Genomic DNA, 21,778 nt, shown 5'->3' on the forward strand with positions numbered 1-21,778 from the left:
TTTAGATTTCCTTGGGGATAGGCTTTACCGCTCAAATTAACAGGGTCTATTAAACACTCGCTCTAAACAATTTTTTTCTAACAACATTAAAAATATTGTAAATACATAATGTTGGCATTAAGCATATATATTATATATACCTACATATATGTATCCACAATAATAATATTTAAGTCCATTGATCAAGATCTGTCAAGATGTTGTTTCATATCATGGTCTTTATTTTGATTCTGTGTTTCACTAAATTTTATCTGTGACTGTGTGATCTAAAGAACTAATATATTTTATACTTAATATTTCTTTCGACTCACTTAAAACAAACATCTTTTTTTACAAATTTAACTCGACTCAAATTCTACACTTTTAAGAACTTTTGCAAGAAACCTTGGGCCCGGCCGTATTCTAAATCGTCGGTTCAACTTAAAACTAGTTTACAGAGCTATAAAACTATTTTTTAATGTGTTAACTTAACAATTATCATATGTTAACAAACACGATATCGTGTTATATTCATAAAATCAATTATACAATAAACACTTGAAAGGAAAAACAAAATATTAGTCAATTATAAAGAGTAGGTGTTTGATCTTCATATTTAATAAAAAGTTTATTACTGATGTTAGATAAAATAATACAAATCGCATTTATACAAACGAACGTTCCCTACCAAATTTCTTATTTCGCTAAGTAAAGCCACTTTTGCTGATCCACGCAAAAAAACTTTCATTCTCACGAAATATTAGGAACATGAGAAAATTTGGCCAAACGTAAGAATAAAACCAAATGTGCTAACGCTCGGCTGGTTACGTCCAGGTTGAATAAGGACTTTGTATAACTTATTTATTGCCTTTAATCTAGGTCACAGGTAAACATACCTTATTTTTCGAATATGGCTACGAATTTAATAAATATAGCGAAGGAAATTTATAAAAAATAAAAATAAAGTATGCGCCCGTTTGAAGTAAGTGAACACAGGCGTGAACGGTTAAGTATTTCCCCACCTGTATTGTATCGAATTGCCGAGTGACGCAATAGCATGTTGAAAAAATCTTAAGAGAGCTATGTTAATGCTAATTATTTGGTATATTGTCACCCGATCATGATATTATTTATTTTAAAAGTAATTATTTATGGTCGAATTAGGTACAGGCGTGTGAACTATAGAAGTGTTTCTAGGGCTAGTTTTCGTGTTCGGTCAACACGATATACTGATAAGAAGATCTATAATAAATTATCCTAGAAGAATTACACACCCCTACGATAGTGGAAGTAAATAGAATACAATTTATTTTTCAGGTCTATGTACTAAACTGGGATCTGGGACAAACGATAATAAACAAGTGGACAACGCTTAAGAGAATTATTCTAGAAAGATACCACTGAGAATAAAGCCTACGCTAATAGGAGAAAGCAGCAGACCATACAATTCAAATCCGGGCCAGAAAATTTCATAAGCATAATAAAATAATCCTTTCCTGCGCCTTTCAGAGGTTTATCTCATTTAGACGATGTACCCGAAATATCAAAGGGTGACCCTGCACACGTTTATAGCATATTTCTATGAATCAGCGTTTTTGGATTTCTTTGAAGATTTTATTGTCTGTTCAATATATTGTATGAAAATAAGATTCCGTTTCTGTGGCTTTGATGATCCCTTGGATGACTATTAATTTTAGATAACAAGTGGAAAGAGCGGTTAAGTTATAGTAAAGAGAAAAAATCATCTAATTTATCAAGGAAGTTCTTCTTATTTTTCCCTTACAAATGTAAGCATTTATAATAATAGCATTTAAAACTAAGGTGTATTACGACTCACTATTTAGTGTTACTCAAAATAGTAGTCTTTGTTGAACATAAAAAAATGAAATCAATTTATTTTAAGCTAAATTAAGTTCATTAATCACTGATCTATTAACACAACCTATCAAGTACATGATTATATTGTTTATACATATTTTATTTATTTAATATTTTTTAACATTATCAACCTTGGCAACTTTGAAACATCCCATAAAGCTCTCAAATAATTCCAACCTACCCTCTGGCAAAAAATAAGCCTCCTTAAAATAACAGTAAGTTCACATAAAAAGCGAAACCTTATATATTGTAGTCATCATGTTCTCGACAAAATCTCCAGAGGTTTACGACTCAGATTATGAAGGACAAAAAACGTTATGCTGACACTGTGTTTTGCTCTTAAAGTTTTATGCAGGTAGCGAAAAACCGTGTTTAAAAGTATTTTGTTAAGATCTTTATAGACTAAATAGTGTATTGTCTAGCTAAGTGTAATACATTCAATTCCAGTAATAAGAATTTAATTGAGGTGTGTTCATAGAATAAATTCATGAATAATACTTGAAATACATTTCTATGTACACAAATATTAAATAATTAATTTTAAAGAATTCTTTATACATGAGTACGAGTTGGTCGGATAACAGTCGTAGTCAAAGTGCAGCAAAAAAAGAGACATTCTAGATGTGATGTCTGAGGTAATTGTTTCGGATTTGGATCGCAAAAAGAACCAACAAATCCATTCTCAACATACTAAAGAGAACCATAAGATTTACAAAAGGGCTAGCTTAGGCCATATGGCCTAAATTGGCAGGAAAAAACGGATTGGTGTTGTCAAACTGTTAGTTAATTGTATTAAATACTTTGTTTGTTTGTTCCCTTTTGTAAATCTTTTTATTAAAATGTATCATGTATTCCATCTGTGGCTATGTTCTCGGTGTATTTGTTTGCTATTATATGTATTTTGTGTTAGCTGTAGGAGTACAAAATAAATAAATAAATAAACTGGTAATGTCCGGTTAAGTTTCATGACAGGCACGATCTACAATAATTAAGACTGTGAAGAAGAAGAGATTTATAGATGAGAGGGATGGATCAGTAATATAAAACAATACATTTATTAAACTATACTATCTCGTTTCTTAAACTCGGTTTTCCTAACTTGTTTTTATAGAACTGGAGGAAAACGGGTATACCTGATGTTAAGTGATACCGCCGCCCATGGACACTCTCGATGCCAGATGGCTTGCGAATGCGTTGCCGGCCTTTTAAGAATGTAGTACGCTCTTTTATTGAAATTTTGTTTGACTCAGACCCTACTTTATACTTTCAACATAAACCACTCTCTCCACTACTGAGAACTATTAAATAAATTCTATAGAAAAATTTACATAAGTAAAGGAAAAAAATATATAAATATAGGATAAAGCTTAATAGTTGTACATAAATAGCGTATAAACTGAGTACATAAAGCAAGTTTAGCCGTAAAAGTTTGTTAAAGGCTTTCCGCTCTGTTGGTTGTTCTAGTTTTGCTTTGAACCTATAGGAAATTAATCTACAGGTAATAACTGAGGGATATTGAGTAATATATATTGTTGGAAATATCGTAACTGTATTAAAAATATTTATAAATAAAAAATAAAATAAATCAACAACGCTACAACCTTCTTGGATCTGGGCATCATATTTCTGTATCTGTTCAATTTGCTAATCATATTGGCAAGTAGGTGATTAGCCTTATGTGCCTGACGTACAGGACTGTTTGAGTATAAGGCAAGCCAGTTTCCTCACGATGTTTTCCTTCATCGTTCGAATGAAACTTAATTTCGCACATAGAAATGAAATCCATTGGTGCACAGCTGGAGATCGAACCTACGACATCATGGGATCAGAGTCACACGCTGAAGCCACTAAGCCAACACTGCATACTTAAAGTCAACATCTATATTAATACGACTTGTTATATTATGTTAGTTCACCACCAATTAAATGCACCAATGCATTTAAGTTTTAATAATAACTTAGATAAAGTGACAGTTATATTATAATTTTCCAATTGAACTTTGAACAACAGAGACAATCTGATTATTACTAAGGAAATATTTTATCCCAATTTTGGTTATACCTCTAAAGTAAGTGGGTCTTGATATCATTTTATAGCGGGTTTGGGTCAAGACAATAAAATTTCAAAGCGAGTGGAAGTAGCGGGGAGTAGTAAGTGCCGCAGTTGACTTATTTCTAGTAACTCAATTGGAACACATTCTCTGTGCGTCCTTGCCAGTTAATTTAGATTTATATGTCCATTCACTAGGCAATGTTTCATTGCCCTGACGCGACTAGCTCTTATTTTAAAACTAAATGACTGCCCGTGTGGGCCACGGATGCAATATATTCAATAAGTTATTCTACAGAACAAGACCTCCTGGTAGTCTTGCGAACGGATGGCGTAGTTTTGCTCTTTCGCGAATTTTGTAAACGTTTTTGACATTCATAAGCATGCCTTAAGTCGCATCTAAACTGAATAAATAAATTTTGATTGAAATTTTGATTGATTGAAAATTATGTCAATATAAAAGAGTTTTCGTAATAATAATACTAAAATAAATTTCTTTACTGTAAGTGTTAAAGGCTATTATGCCATTTAAACCTAGTACGATCGTCCTAACTGTTTTACGATATACGTGCCATTTGAAACTATTCCATGAAGAATAAAAGTTTCATACTGAATTGATCGATGGTAATATCAATTTGAGAAATTTATCTATCCATATACTCTCTCGAAATTATTTTATTTTTTAATCCATGCTTTTGCATGTTTTTTTAATTTCTTTTTTATACAAGAGTTAAACGTGTGGATTACTTAAAGTTAAGTCACCGCCCATAATAAATGCAACACCAGGTTTACAAGTACGTTGCAGGCCTAATAAGCATTAGGTATTTTTGTAACACCAATGTAAAAATCCACCAGCAAACATAGTTTTCTTGGTTCTAGGCTTTGACAATATTATGTATGTACCAAATAAAAACGATAAGCCTACGAATGAAAGCTAAATTGCTTTCCTAAGTTTTCACAGACAAATCCGCACGTTAATTTATTTTCTCGGATAAAAGTTATCTATCTCAGCAAGATTTAATCACCGCCATTGTAGTATCAAAAAGCATTACGATACAAACTCAGACTAAACTTCCTGAACACTTCAATAAATCTTCACAAAATGTTTCGAGTTCTTTGGAATATTGCGAATGAATTCTTGGGGCATTTGATTGTCAAATTGTGAAGCTAGGGTTGGTGTAAAGATTCTAAATATTTCCTTATTTTGCTTTTGGGGCCTTTAACCAACTAAACAAAACTGGGTATAAATTTTAATGCAAAAACATTTGATTGAACATTGATAGCACCCAACATCTCAATTATGCACTAACTTCTTATGATGTTTAATATGTAATATTATGACACAGCATAAAGATATTAATTAATATTATTATATTAATAAATACAGGCTTTTTTTCTCCAAGCCATGACCCTATTAATTGGAGTGGAACCCAGCACTTAGGGAAGCCGACTGTACCGATAGTGCAGTTCTCAGTTTTTAATTTTAATAGAAGTAACTTGATGAGCAACACGAAGAAATAGTGATCTTTGAGGCAAGGTGTGTCTTTCGCAAGTGGGAAGACCAGCTTGCAAAGTCAGCGATTTTACCTTAGGGAAATGTATGGACCGAACTTTGTAGTAGAAAAGTCAAAGAGGAGCGTTTTACTGCGCTCGTGCAATGGCCAGCTAAAATCCCAGACCCATACCAGCTTCATTGATGTCATTTCATTATTGAGTTTTACAGAGAATCTTCACTAGTCTTTCTTGAAGATAATATCGATTCCCGTCGCCTGTATTCCGTTGTTTGATGCTTTCCTATTTCCATACGAACCGTACTGGTTGTTATAAAACTATATTTAGGAATATTAACACCTACCAATTATATCAAAACTCCATACTGAAGTAATAGGAACGAATTCAGTATTTTTAAACCTAATTTTAACTGAATTAAAGGTAAAATGAAATGCCGGAAAAATAACACCGTTTTTTACACTTTTATAAATGTATTCATAATTTTTTATTAAACAAGCGCTGTTTTTGATTTATCGCAGAAACATTAGCGCCTTGATCTTAAGGCTCACCCAAATCCAATGCAAATGTAGTGGAAAGTTCACCCCTCAAAAATGTTCCTAATTTTTTCGGAAGTTAGTTATTGTTTATTTACAAATACAAAGGAGAATAAATTAAATAAGATTTATTACATTTAAATATAAAAGACATTTAAGTGTTTTGAAGTATTTATTAATTAAGTAAATTAATATTATGCTTTCTTACAAATGTATGTTTGACGTCTTTGACTTCTTAAGAGGCACCAACAGGGATGTAACTTTTTATACTATTTACAGTGGAACAAACGAGTCATAATTAAAATTTACACCAAATTTTTACTACTCAAAATAAAACTTATTATTTAAAATGAAACCAATTTAATAATTCTAGTGCAATAATTTTCTATCAGTCTATATATTATATGCTCGGTTGTTTGCAACGAAATGTTAAATAAATACAATTTTTTATTTACATACAATTCAAAACAAATAACATAATACATAAAAATATATCTAATATCTAACCTTAAAATTTAATTATTAAACAATATTATTAAAAGGAGTCCTTTAAATAATATTTTTAAATAATTATTAGAAAATTTAATTTAATTATTTAAATAATGAAATGTTAAGGTTAGTTATAAGATATATTTTTGTGTATTATGTTAAATGTTAAATAAATAAATGTTAATTTTAAATAACTTTGTATGAAGTTTAGTTGTATATTTGAAAGGTGACTTAAAATTTTAAGTAATGATGCAGTTTTGATCCAGTTTTCAGATCGTCATAAACTTCAAGCCAAAGAAAACTCGCCAGTTGAAATGTGATTAACTGCTTTTGCACTCTGAAACTTTCAGAGAAGTTTAATATAAGTATGGAAACCGTACATAATATAAAATTCTATATCCATGCTAACAAATAAAAATTTATCGCCCATGGCTTGCTTACAGTGAGTGAGTAAGTTAACATAAAGGGTTTTGCTTCGAACTTACAATGCCCATCTGCGATTGGGTCAGACGTGTAGCCAACTATCTCGGTGAATAACGGACGCGTACAGAATACGACAACTGTTTATAGGGATAAAAGCATTGCAAAAAACATGGTGCGTCCATATAAAATATGTATCAAAAATGAGTTTGACTCATGTTAGATACAGAAGTAAGAAAACGCCGAACACTATCAGAGGCTCATAGTATGTATTATAATATTATTTGAGTTTATCCCTAACTTACCTAATTACTTCTAAAGCAGAGATACTGAAATGAAATGAAAATCTTATCACTGACAATTCTGGTAGAATCGAATACGATAAAGGGAAATCAAACAGTTCATCGCAAATCCGGTGTAAATGGAAAAAACCTCTCTACCAAAGCTATCTAGACGGGAATAAAGTACGAGGCTACGGTAGTGATGGGCTTATTAGCTTGCTTTTATCGATATATTTATAAATTTAAGTAAATCACGTATTGTTGCTGATATTCCTTCTAGGAATAATATATTCTATTTGTATACTAATACGTAATACTCTTCGCATGAATTATATTTGTGTATGGCAAGCATATCGTGTTTGTTAGTAGTGTTTAAGTGATACAAATAATTTTCCACATATATATTTCAAATTGTTTAAGGAGAGTGATAATCTCTTATTACTATACAATTAGCTTCTTCAAATCTATATAGCTTTACCCAACGTATTTATTATTTGAATTCGATAAAAAATTTAATCAATCCCATCTCTAAACACCATTTTCCGAGTCGATAAGCATCTACGGCGGTGATAAACTCCGATCCACAATATACATCACCGGGTGTCTTTTAAACAAAACACATTTAATTATACCACTAATGGCCCATAAACTTTTGAAACAAATGAACCATTGTAACGTTTCGTTTCGTCGCGTAAACCTCCTAGTTGAGGATTCCCAAGTGTATAGGTACTTATCCTTATTTTAACTTCATGAATTACTTTTAATTAAAATATTGAATTAAAGTAACTTTTTTGTAATCGCTTATTATGTCATAATTTGATGGCAAAGTCAAATTTTGGTTCAGTCGCGAGGTCTTGTTTTTTTTTAAGAACAGGGGGCAAACGGGCAGGAGGCTCAGGTCAAGATATTTTCTTAGAAATTGTATAAACGAAAACTAATTACCGCTAAAGTTACGTGGAAACATATACGAGCTGATTGTTTCGACGTCATGGTATGAATAAGCGATGCATCTCAGTTGTTGGTTGTCAATATTCTCGCAATAATAGCTCATGGCAGGCCCCCTGTATAGTGTAGTACTATATACTAGACAACGGCACAAAGAACACGCACGTACATTTGTTACATAGAAAACATACAGTTTTGTGTTTTCCGAAAACGTTAAGTCAAGAGGAAAGGCGACGAGCCGCTAATATATAACGTATAATATAAGTATTTTAACTAATGTAAGAATCATTAAATATGATTTATCAGACGAATCTTGAATTGATATTAAAGTTCAACGGCAGGTTCAATAATTTAAATTTACGTTGGAATAGATGCGATAAAACGATTATTTAGCTACCAAATATGAGAAAAATTCTGTCTCCTAATCTTAAAAAGGAAAGACATTATTTGCAAAAAGCCGTCTATATTCACTAGGGAAATATAAGAATAAGACAAATTGCTGCCAGTCGCAATTGGGGTCAGATTTTTTACCTCACTGTTATATTTATCTAGTATATTTAATTGGCAATAGAAAAACAATAGAACGGAACATGCGTTCCTTGGATTAATTAAAACAGTATTTACTATCTTCAACTGTAGTAGAACTACGTAGGTACTGGAAGAAGAGTATTGTGGTTTTAAAAATATCCTTTGGTATATTTTTTTTAAATATAACATTTATATGCTTATAATACATTAGCTTTTACCTAAATAAACACGCGTATAGTCCAGCTTTGTGTGTATGGGCCCTTTGTTTTAAAGGTTTCAATTGAAATCGAATGTAGGCTAAGATTACATATTGTAATTCAATGTATGTTCATTACAATATTCCTTTGTAAGTGATGATTGAAATTTGAGGGAATCATAAATTAAAGGAATTGGAAACCTTTCAAATAAATAATATTCATATATGTTACTAGCAGACTCGGCCAAGCGTTGCTGTGGCTAAGGTTTTTGTTATATTACATGAGAATCGGTAGAACTTACGTGAAAGGTAGATGGCTTATGTGAAATGTTGGTACATTTAGCACAGCGCCATGTGTTAGATACAATATCAAATAATAAACAAACAATTTGCAATAAAATAAAATTGCGACTATAATTTGAGATTTAAACTATCCTATCTCTCAAGTTGGATCGAACTCCACATGGTGTGCGAATTTTATTATAATCGGTTAAGTGGTTTAGGAGTCCATTGAGGACAAACATTGTGACACGACATTTATATATATTAAGATATATATGCTATTATTTTATATATTTTAGAGTATACTTATATTTATTTATTTGATTGTGAAGACCAGTTTTTCCAATCCACGATGATGAATACTTAAATACATATAGCCGCACTCAGAGTCATTTATTACCCGTATAAATAGTTTGTAATTGTAGTTGACATATTGGAGATGGCCTAGTATGTATAATACGGGAATCATTTCAACTTGACTCTTAGGGTAGGAGTTCACGCTTATTTAAGTCATTCGGTAAAGGTAAGGTTATTAATATTATAGGTTATTATAATCAATTACTGATTCTGTTTACCGATAAACGCCTCCCAAATTTTCCAAGAGTTCCACTTTGTGACAAATCTCAAAATAAACAGCCTCGGGTCGCTGTTTTAGTCTCTTGAACAAAGAAATGACGGATGTTTATGATCACCTGTGAAATATTATTGTGTTGATTTTGTTGCTTACCGAAAGTAATAAATTAAATACGGACAACATGCCGCTTTACGAAACATAGAGGAAATAGTAGCATGTCACTACACTTTGACTAATGTCAGATGGTTCAAAAAAAATATACAGTTTACTGCAAAAGTGGTCAATGCATTGGTAGGTTCCAGTAAACCTTACACAGACATGGCATTGAACCAAATAAATAAGAAGAACTGTAACAAACAAAATTAAAAGAGATTTTCTTTGTAGGGTCATAGATTTATCAATATTTTTATATGGAAAAACATCATTTAAAAATAAGTGACGGTGCCAATATTATATGAATAGAAAGATTTCATAACTCATAGAATACAAAATTCAAGGTGCATTTCTATCTGTTATAGATAACAGAGCAGCAGGTTTAAATTTATTTAGTTTCTTGAATGTAAAAACCTATCCAACATTTCCTTTTGTTTTCTTAAGACCTGATATACCAACAGCATAAATCACTAACAGAAAAGTAACATGTCTCTGGTTATAAAATAAGGTAAAATCAAAAATGTATCTTACATATCATCTTCTTAAAAATATAATCTATTATTTAGCATATGATTTCAACATCTGAATAAGAAATCTAGTATATTATTCTATCTCATTGATGATAATATGTAATGGCTGTTTATGCCCTAAGATAATAAATATAAGACATATTATTTAATTTACACTTGTAATTAATGAAATTGTTATGATAAAATTACCCAAGTATTTTCCATAATGTGTGGTAAGGCCACAATTTCATTATCTACTAAAGTTTCTGTAATGCCAAACTAATAGGTACTTTTAACAATATAAATATTGCCACAAAACAAATTTGTGATAAGGTATGTTTTTTACAGCATTTTAAAACATTGCTTAAAGGTTGAGAACTACTTGGTTGCAAAATAGTTATATTACCAATTAAACGGTAAATTTTGGGATTCACATATCTGCTGTTTTTTATTCCAGCGTTATATATAAATATATTAAATTAACATCATTATAAGGTAAAATAATAATAAAATGGGACTGACGCTTATTACAGATTTATATGAAAAATATGCATATACAGATTTTATAATTTTAGAATATAAATTTGATGATGACTAAAACGCACGTCAAAGGGTACATAATCCAAACGAATTAGCTTTACATCGTTTGGCACTAAAATAAGGCAAATTGGCTCACGTAAGATACAGCGTGATAATTTTAAAGAAATATAAACTAAAGGAAGCTTTGAAATTTTCCAGTCGCGTATAAAGCATAAGGTGCTCGTTATTTATACGAGAGAGGGCAATATTGTAGATTGCTTTGCATAAAATAAACTTTCACTTCGCATTTTGATAGGCCTAAAATTTCCACATTGCCTAACTTCAATAAACTAAAATATTGGTTTCTTTGTGTGATTTAAGAAACTAAATTATACATTTAGTATAAACTATGATAGTATTTTGTTTTATTATATACAGTTTTTTTGTTTACTGTAACAGTCAAACGGATCTATTAGTGATTGTATAAAGATTAGGACAGTGGACTTGTCTTAAGCGTACCCACCCATTCCTGAGATCTCTCCTTTGATTTACGGCCCCAAAAGAATTTTCTTTCTATGTGCTCATTTAGCACCTTCTTCTATGGTTAATCAAGGGGAAAACCGGACACTGGCATTCCTTAAACGCAATAATCAATGACATATATCAGACAGAACGCTGATCCCCTATTTCGTTTATAAATAAATCGAAAGATAAATAAAGATTGAAGACACGGATGAAATCTGAGACCAAATCAGAAGTAATAGGTTTGTGGATAATTGTTTATAAGGATAATACTGCTTCATTATTTAATGACTTATAGCTTATGAAATTCAATAAAAGTTTACTAGAACCTAATAGATAAAAGGTGACATAAAAAAATCTTACTAATCTGTGGTCATACAAAATTAATGGCGCCAAAAGACTACAGATAAAAATTGTGGAAATTTACTTTAAACTTATGAATCGTAATGAAGCCTATTATTTAAATAACCTGTAATAATACTATTATATTTGGAATGAGGATCTAGATTATACATTTTCTGGTTATTAAATAAAATAATAGATAAATTATATTTTACTTTAAATTGAACGTGTTTTATAGAAGTAATTAATTTACTTTCTCATAGCCACCAACAAAAGCAATTCCTAAAACAATCAAGCAACTATGTCACTGCAGATAAAGAAATGGAGTCCAAAGCTTGATTATATTAAAGAAAAACTAAAATACAGACTGCAATACTGCAAAATACATGCCAAGATGCCAGACGTGGCTCGAATGAAGAAATCTATTATCTTCGTAGAATACTTTGACAGAGGATACGTGCAGTATATTTCTTTTGAAGTTTTTACAATAGTCATAATTAATATTCTTTTCAAAGAATCGCAACAAATAGACTTTGGTATTACATAAACTTAGTTGTTCTCTTGATATTAAATGATAATTTCAGATCTAACAATACGAGAAGTATTTTTTAAATCAAAATAATTGTAATTCAAACATGTATGGTGTTGAATCTGTTAATTCGCCTTAATTAAAGCCAAATTTAGTTAAAAAAATTGAATATTTGCTAAACGTCTGTTTATAAAATGGGCGTTTTAATCTACGTTATAATTATATGTTTTTTATGATTTATTATTATTTAACGATTTATACAGTCTCAAAGTTATACAAATATTTAAACGTAAACAGTGAAGAGTCATAGTGAAATTATTGCAATGAGTTTTCGATGGGAAGTGGCGTTGGTTGGAGTAGACCTCGCTTACTCAATAACAGTATGTTTGAGGTAAAATTGAGGAGGTTTGCGTGCTTGCTGTTATATTTGAATGGTATCTCGCTGTTGGCCTTAAGAGCCTAAAACTCGTACTGTATTTGTTTAGGCCGGAACAGAGTTTTTCGGTGACTGGCACAAGGGCGTCGCCTAATGTTAACAATACAAATTTGTAGTTGATAAAAAATTGTAATATTGTTTATTTGAAAATTATATGCTGTTGTTAATTATATAAATTATACCAAACATTAAACGCAATGGGACTCGGTGTGAAGAATGGCCACATAACGCCTGTAATAAACTCAAGGGGGTTTACTTGCAAGTTAAACACGTCTCAAACTTACTTTGATAGCCTACATTTACTTTTGTGCGCTTTTATGTAAGCGGTGATTAATGGATCCTTTAAGTAATTGATTATAAAAACTTTTCACGTAGCTTTGTCCACGTAACTGTGTGGTTTTTACTTAGTTTTTTCTACTAAATAGTATATAAAAATATAGATAGTTACATTAGAAAATCTATCTGTATCCGTATCTAAATATTATAATTATATTAATTTTAGAACCAAAAACACGATTCTATTTCTATCATTATTTGTTTTTTATTCTTAACGATTTCATTATTTGCATTGAGCAGTTGACTCTCGTACCGAAGGTCGCATGTTTAAGCCCCAGCTGTACACCAATGAACTTTCCGTCTATTAGCGCATCCACTCGCTTATACGAAAATCATCGAAAAGAAACCGGTAAGCCTAAGACCAAAAAATGAACAGCGTGTGTAAGAAGGCTGACCTCTTACCTCTTGAATAAGCCAAATGATAATGAAAATTCAAAAATCATCATTTCATTTAGGTAACTGAACGTACACTTATAAACGTCAATAAAGAAATACATATTAAATGCTTAATGCTTCTAATTTTACATTTACTGCCAGTTCTCAAATCAAGGACGTAGACTGGACGAGAAGAACAGGCAATAAACTCTCTGCCACTTCTTTTTAATTGCAAAATATTTTGTTTGACAAACAGTTTTTAAACGTTGTAAAGGAACTTTTAGTTGGAAGATATATTGGACTAACTATCGATCTAAAATTAAGAATGTCGGAAATCTTGTGAATATAAGTCCCGAGATTCAGATGTTATCAGCACGTCTTAAATAACAAGCAGGTGATGCGGAAGGTCCGAGTGCCAACTCTATATGAGTCAATAGAGCAGCTAAATATAGCAAATGTGTTGGTGTGTTTTGCTTTTCTCGTATTAAAGTTCTATATTGACGGAGCATGTAAACGTCTTCATATAATTATTTAATTCATGTATACAAATATTGTAATTCTTTTTTAAAAGAGTAAGTGTGATGTTTCTTGTCCAATCTTCACAACACGAAACTACCTTTTGGAAGAGGCAACTAGAATCATTTTCATATATTATTTAACGTACTAAAGTGCCATTTTAGGTGGTCTAACTGGAATAAATCATTTGATATTTAATATATATGACATTTGATCCTCCAAAAACAGAGCGTAAGAATTATTCTCCCTACATACAAACTATAACATGGTGGATTATAAAATCGGATTAGTTCAGAAGTTAAGTTTTTCTATGACAGATCCCGATACATATTGTCATAACCTATACCAGTACAAGTCAAAAATAATCAATTGACGTCTTGGTGTACACTACAGGAGTGTTGATAGTTCATATGTCATTATTTATATTGAAATAAATTTAAAAGTAAACAAGTTAATAGTTATTGGCAAAACGCTCGGTGTCTCGTCGACCTTACGTTTTGAAATATAAGAACGTCAAGTTCCGAGCATTCTATTCCACTCACTGCTTTCAACGAGTGATGAAGTTATAGATACTTGTTCATCATATTGACCGTTTGGGAATCCGGAAAAAATATACTGTTAACACTGTGTAATCTGTTATTGTAAATAAGTTTTTACTAAAACAGATTAGACAGTTTAAGTCTAAAATTAAATTAAAAAAATAAATAGGTTTTTGTTAAGGTTAGATATTTAATAATTTGCACAATATATGAACATAATAAAAATATATGAAAATAGAACACAACCGGTATAGCTTTAATTCTTTCAGGATTTCTGAACCTTTATGACTGCGTTATCGACAGCCATCATGATCTCAATAATGAGAAATTATTCAGTTCAATCCCGACATTGAATTAGATTATAATTGGTACTATTTACCAGGCACCAAATTAAATCTTTAATTATTATTTTATCATCAAATAAATATCTGATTCCTTCCCAATCTGGTGATAAGTATTAAATTACAATTCCAAAGTGTACTTCAATAAATTGAAGGTATTATGATAACTCTACCATTAACATAATCTAATATGAAATAGACAATGGTTCAGGCTTCGTTGTAGCTGAAGTACATTGTATAATATTTGTTTAACAGAACCGAGCAAGCATCCAAACCATTTATATTTCTTAATATTAGTGCACATATATCGGTATTTCATCAATATGTATTGAATATACTAAAAAGACGAATCCAAATTTGTATAAAGATCATTAAATACACTAAAACCAATGCATTTTTAGCGCGCTCAAACAAAAGTTTGTCTTTTAATCCCCGTTTCAATAAATAAAGAGCGTATGAGGCATTAATTAAAAGTGCAATTTCAGAGGAAATTACCTGCTACAATTTACCATTCGTTAAACGGCAAATTTATGCATTAAAAATAAGCGCTCAATCCTCATTACGAAGTGATATAATTTCACTATTTGTGTGGTCTTCTGATTAAACTCGTGGTAATTGTTTCAATTCTTTCAAAAGCTGCGTACATTGAATACAGATTGATAAATCTACAATACACTCTACAAACAGTTGACTAAGAAATAAAGTCTATGAATACGTACTTCGTTGGTAAATTTGGCTGGTAAAAGAAAAGCCTGCATGACTTATCAAAGCTTACTTAAGATTTATCGAAGCGATTCTAATACTTATTGTATATATATTTTTTGACTTAACGGCTTTGTTTAAGATATTATTTGAGTGTGAATAAATATAGCTATATTTTATTACATTAAGTGGCCTTTGGTGGATTAGTGGCGAGGAATTATTTACTGATTATTCAAGTGTTTGGTAAGTTTTAAAGAAAACACACTTACGGTTATTCCAGCCATGGCATTTCGAAGAATTTCTGGCATTTGCGCTTTTTGTTCCCTGGCTGCGAACCTGTAAAAAATTTCTTTAAATAAAGTGACTCATTTTTATTTTATACATGGTATGCATTGTACCAAACAATTTTAGGGGTTTTTCTATGGAGATTGTCATTTTATAATACTTTAGGGTTGGCCGTAGACATTGCGTGTCATGTTTTCGTCGAAAAAGCAGCATGCTGCGGTAGTAGTAGCAAAAGAAGTAGTACTGTGAGAGCTCGTGAATTTTTCTAAACTACATTTAACCTATTTGAATCGTGTAAAAAGTCGCAACTTCGAGAAATTTGTCCAAAAACTAATCGGGCCATATCTGTTATAAATGAAATTTTTTTTTGCTCCATACTTCAGATATTTTTTCGTGTTAAGATGCTCTTTACAAGACGATCGATCAAAATACCTTCTATCACGATTTGCAGGTGAAAAGCACAAATATCCTCTATTTCGATGAAAAAATGTTCATGAAGAACACTTATTCGCAAACCATTGGACTTGCATAAGGCACGAACTATCTAAGTCTGGCTTGAAACCAACGTTAGGGATTTTATAAGAGCTGAAGACTGGCCCTCATCTCAGACCTCAACCTGTTAGACTTCAAATTAGGGTCGGTTTTAGACGACATGGCCAGCTCTAAAGGACACGACAACAATGAGTCTCTTAAAAAGTCTTTAAAGCAAGCAGTGGCGAAATTTCCCTTGCAAACAGTGCGTAAATCCATATATCCATATCCATATTATATCAAATCCAAAGGTGGCCATTTGAAAAAAATATCTGAGACAATAATATGTAGGTAAAAAATTTAATAATAATAATATGTTGGTAATTACTTCATTTAAAAATGCATTTTCATTTGTAACAGACCTTATAGCTGGACTTATGTATCTTAAATGCCAACATAAGGTCGAAATAACGCATCTGAAACCAAAGGGTACAGAGAGTAAATAAAAGTCATTCCATAGACCAAAAGATCATTCAGACTGGTGGGATTATTATCTAATAAATATTTTAGTCACATTTTCCAGTAGCGCTTATGTAAATCATGGATTTGCATATACACTGTGCAACTGACAGTGTAATATTGAATATCATAGGAATATGCACATCTGTTTCTAAAACAGTGTTATAGAATTACTGTAGCGTATATCGTAATTGATGCAACAATAATATCTTAAACATGATACACGTCTACGTTCGTTAAATGTCTCAAAAATGTAAACAATAGCGGGATAAAACCATAATAAATAAAGCAGTGGCGCTACAAGCTTTTTTAAATCTGGGCCTCAAATTTCTGTATCTGTTTAATAATCATTTATCCATCTTAATAGAAAGTAGATGATCAGCCTGCTGTGCATGACACATGCCGTCGGCTTTTTGGGCCTAAGTCATCGGACGTCGAGATAGAATGCGAAATTCCACCCGTATCACCTCGACGTCCGCCGTTCCACTTCGTGGAATCAGCTGCCCACTGAAGTATTTCCAAACCAATCCGACTTAGGGTCATTCAAGAAAAGAGTGTACCAATTGTTAAAAGGCCGGCAACGCACCCGCGAGCTCTCTGGCGTTGAGCAAGAGCTTAATATCAGGTGAGCCTCCTGCCTGTTTGCCATCTGTTTTATAAAAAATGATTTTTTGAACGATGTTTTCCTTTACCGTTCGAGCGATTGTTAACTGCGCACATACAAAGAAGCTCTATTGGTGCTTAGCCAGGGGTCGTATCTACGACCTCAGGGGTGAGAGTCACACGCCGATCCCATTAGGCCAACACTGCTCTATAATATAATAGTAAATGCGATTTTATTTAAATCTATCTCAAAATATTTTTGTGGAGACAATTGTTATCCGTAACGAATTCTCACCATTAAATTAAATTCCTAGCAATAATTTCGCAGAGCTATCTTTCCCGAATTTTAAACTTATCATTTATATCTCAAGCTTTTAAAAGTTCAAGTTCTGTAACTCAGCTATTAGGTATAAATATTGCTACGTTTGCCTATTGTGCATTCAGTTTTTATTATTTTAAGATCGTGTGCCCAGATATAAACATTCATTGTAATGCCTGTTGGCAAACATTTTTAAATGAAACGCATTTTAATTTTGTCAGAGAATGCTATGCGGATCTATGTAGAACTAAAATTTTTAAATAGGTTCATATACAATGAGAAATAAGGTGGGTGCTACTAATCGTTTTCTCGATAAACTGATGATATAAACCTTCAAAATAAATGGTTTAGCTCATAAAATAAGATTATATTCAAGGAGGATCGTACTAATAAATTACACTATAACTTCATTAGTGGGGTTTGCCCAAGGAGAAATTAGTTGACCATAACTTTTACTAATAACTGAAGGATATTTGTTCTCAAGGGAAGAGGAGGGAAATATTTTACCCTGAATGAAGACATTTTATATTAAATGATCAAGGTGGTTAATTGTTTTAATATAAAAGGATGGTAGACGAGTTTAAGAATTAAAAAAAAAATTTTTTTGAAGTTCTTTTTCTTTGTTTTTTCGCACGTTAGGGAAAACTGATGAGAGTATTTTTTTAATATTGTATTTTTTTCTACAAACGTAGAATAAGGCGAAATTTAAAATTTTAGAAAAGATCTTGCTACCCCAAAGAAATATAATTTCTAACGCGTGTACATAAGTAGACACTTTTTTTTTATATATATTGTAAACGCCACTTTTCTACGTTTATCTACATATAGTAATGTTTTTTTGACTCTATATTCTATCTTATATATTTTATATTTTTTAAATGTAATGCAGAAGGCTCAGTTTATGGGGTAGCCCATGGAGACTCATACGCGTGGTCAACCTTGTAAGAATCGGTCCGCTCTCTTAAAGGACCCTAAGTTTAATTGATTGGTTAATACTTTAGTGTAACTTTATGTTATAAATTAAAGTGATGAAATCGCAATATTATAATTACATTTTTATAAAACATATTCTTTAATACGAAAACAAATATTATTTATAGGAATCGTATTTTAAAAGTGAAGCCGCGGGCTCCCGCAAAGCCTAAATAACACTTGCTCCAAATCCGTCCTTTCATAAAAATATCCTCAATTCCCAAGTCCATAAAATAATATCATTTTAACTTTTCTCAAACATATTATTCAATTCATGGACAGATTAATCTATTCCGTCTCTCGAGGTGTCCCTTCTGAGGGCGACTTTGAATATCAATTCGAGGTTATACCCTGTGGAAATAAAGAAATATTTCACGCAAAGCTCCGCTTTTTACGACAAAAGAAATGATACAGATAAAATATCCCATGAAAAATTTTAAATTGATATTCCACACATTAAAATCCTTTTCAATTCTTAAATTTTGCCATTGTTTCATCGGTCAGATGCTATTTGAATGATTGCTAATCTTAGATTTATTAGTAATTGACTTAGCAATTATGCACTAAATTTATTTTTGGTTTTGTAACTGTAGATTTTCATTACCTGGGACATAATCTATTTTAAAAACATTAAAATAATTTTTATGTATAATAACTATTTTAACATGTTATTAACGCTTTTCTTAAAGAATATAATTCACAGTTTCACAGAATTAATATTAATGCGATATGATCTTCAGATAAACCTCAAAAGCACAGGCCACTAATAAACGGCGTTTAAAAATAAAACACTCCAAATTTTCTGCCAAATATAAAAACTTCTTAAGACGGCTCACCTTCACCCAAATTTTTGTTCCTAATTTGAAAATTGAAAACACATTCTTACAGAACTCTTTACACGACACTATGGCAAAAGAGATTCGTCTCAAGAAGTTTTTATTAAATTAACATAATTTGACACTTACAGTAGTTCGCGCGCCTAACAAAACTATACTGTGTTAGATCGTCTTGTTCATTCGCTGAAATCTAAAAAAAGATAGCACAGCTCAGACGTGAGAAATTTGGGTGTAGGTATTCCAACGTCACAGAATATTTTGTTGTATTCTAAAACATTGGTAGATAAATATATGTGTATGAAATGTATAGCCACCCAAAGCGCAGTTTTTTGTTTCTTTTGTGGTTTTGTCATAAATGAACTCTTCGAGACCGCATGACACTCTCAACGCCAGAGGGCTCGCGAATGCGTTGTCGGCCTTGAAAGAATTGGTACGCTCTTTTCTTGAAGGACCCTAAGTCGAATTGGAATTGCATGCGCTCTATTTTACAAATTCGGTATAACGAGATTAGACTCTTGTCAGCATGAGCCATTTAACTATTACTATTGTACTCCGCCTGGTCCGGGATAATTTCTAATCGGCAAGTAGGTGATCGACCTTCTGTGCCTGACACAATGGTTGACGTTTTGGGTGTAAGACATGCCGGTTTCCTTCACCGTAATAGCGAGTGTTAAAGGAACTTCTGTTCATTTGAACAGAAGTCCATTGGTGCACAGCCCGGGAATGGAACCTACGACCATAGGGATGAGCCACTGTCTAGTGGTAGTAACACTACTGCTATATCTATAAATCGGACACATCTAAGAACAGATGTTTTGTATATCGAAAACCAAAGAGAATTTGGCCAACAATTCTTTGTATTTCCTTTATCAGAAAATTTTCCAATCTATGGAGTTTGTGGTATTGAAACTATGCAGATACAAACTAACAAATTAGATAAAAACTACTCTAGTTTAATTGGATTTCGAATCTACAGAGCCCTCACTGCATATCTTGACATGACTCTGAGCTTCCAAAAACTAACATAGACAGACACAATGCACACTTATAACAGCTTTACACTCGAATACATGAACACACTCACACATTCACTAATACTTAATATCTATAAGGCTTGTGTTTGATTAGTTATAACACTGAACTACTTTTTCCCAAAAAACCGTTTTAAACATGTATTATGGAATAATTGTTACCCAGATACTTACATCACCGGGACTACCGATACATTACACACAGAACTTTTAACCTTCCGACTCCCAGAACAAACATTGGGTTCCGCGAGCCTCTTCACAGGATGTGTTCTGCTTTGGATTCTGTCAAAAACATCGACCCTTTTTCGCACTCATCTACTGCTTTATTTAAAACTAGCTGACCCGGCGAACTTTGTTCCGCCTTAATGGCAATAAATAAGCAGTTTGGGTTTTTTTATTGGAAAAAATACAAAAAAATTAAATACCTACATTAATCATTCATTATTATTTCTGTATTTTAGTACATAGGTTGCTCTTCACTTAAGTACCTTGTGATACACATTTTTTCATTTTTTGTTTTATTATCAGGCGCAAAAACAAACAACGCTGATGGTCTTCCGACCCGTGAACATGCCACGTATAATTGACCATGGGAAAAACATGAATGTTCTAGATTTAAACCACAAACTTTTAAGGATTGGCCTTGTGATTTGTTGATGGTCATGGCAAATGCAAGACGTATCGGAAATTGAAGTCTTTTAAATTCAAACGGCATATCGGTTGGGATCATCGGGATCCTCGGAATAAGAACTTCCTCACCTTTGAATTTTCCTATCATTATCGTAGCGTAAATTACATTGTTCTTCAATTTTCTAACCACCAAACGCATACCATTATGTAGTTCAGGTCATCTACATCTTTATTCTTTTTCTTCTTTTTTATCAGTAAGCAATGTAACTCTCATGTTTGTTGTAAGCTGCAGTTTCGTCACATAGCGCCATAGATTTGACGATTTGAGGCAAGCGTTTATTTCGTCGACAGCCGTAGATCTTGGAATTACTGGCAGTATTTGGCGGAAATCGCCAGACAGTAAAATCATTGCTCCTCCAAAACATCTCGATTCATTGCGTAAATCTTTTAATGTTCGGTTAAGTGCTTCCAATGCACGTTTATGCGCCATTGTGCATTCGTCCCAGATGATGATTTTCGATGCCGCTAAAACTTTGGCCATTGCTGAGTGTTTTGCAATATTACACGTTGGTTCTCCAATAGTTTGAAGATTTAACGGTAATTTTAATTCTGAATGAGCCGTACGG

The 21,778-nt window shown here is 32.0% G+C and overlaps 1 protein-coding gene across 1 annotated transcript in view; it reads right to left on the reverse strand.

The window, feature by feature from the left end:
- Window positions 1-19,680, reverse strand: part of LOC111003415 (RING finger protein nhl-1) — a 63,887-nt gene extending 44,207 nt beyond the window's left edge. Inside the window, exons 1-2 of the mRNA XM_045634775.1 lie at window positions 19,621-19,680; window positions 15,756-15,822 (exon numbers count right to left, since the gene is read on the reverse strand). The gene's annotated coding sequence lies outside the window, so the exon portion shown is untranslated. The remainder of the gene's footprint in view (window positions 1-15,755; window positions 15,823-19,620) is intronic.
- Between the last annotated feature and the right edge of the window lie 2,098 nt (window positions 19,681-21,778).

Source organism: Pieris rapae, chromosome 4, assembly GCF_905147795.1.
Source record: "Pieris rapae chromosome 4, ilPieRapa1.1, whole genome shotgun sequence".
NCBI lineage: Eukaryota > Metazoa > Arthropoda > Insecta > Lepidoptera > Pieridae > Pieris > Pieris rapae.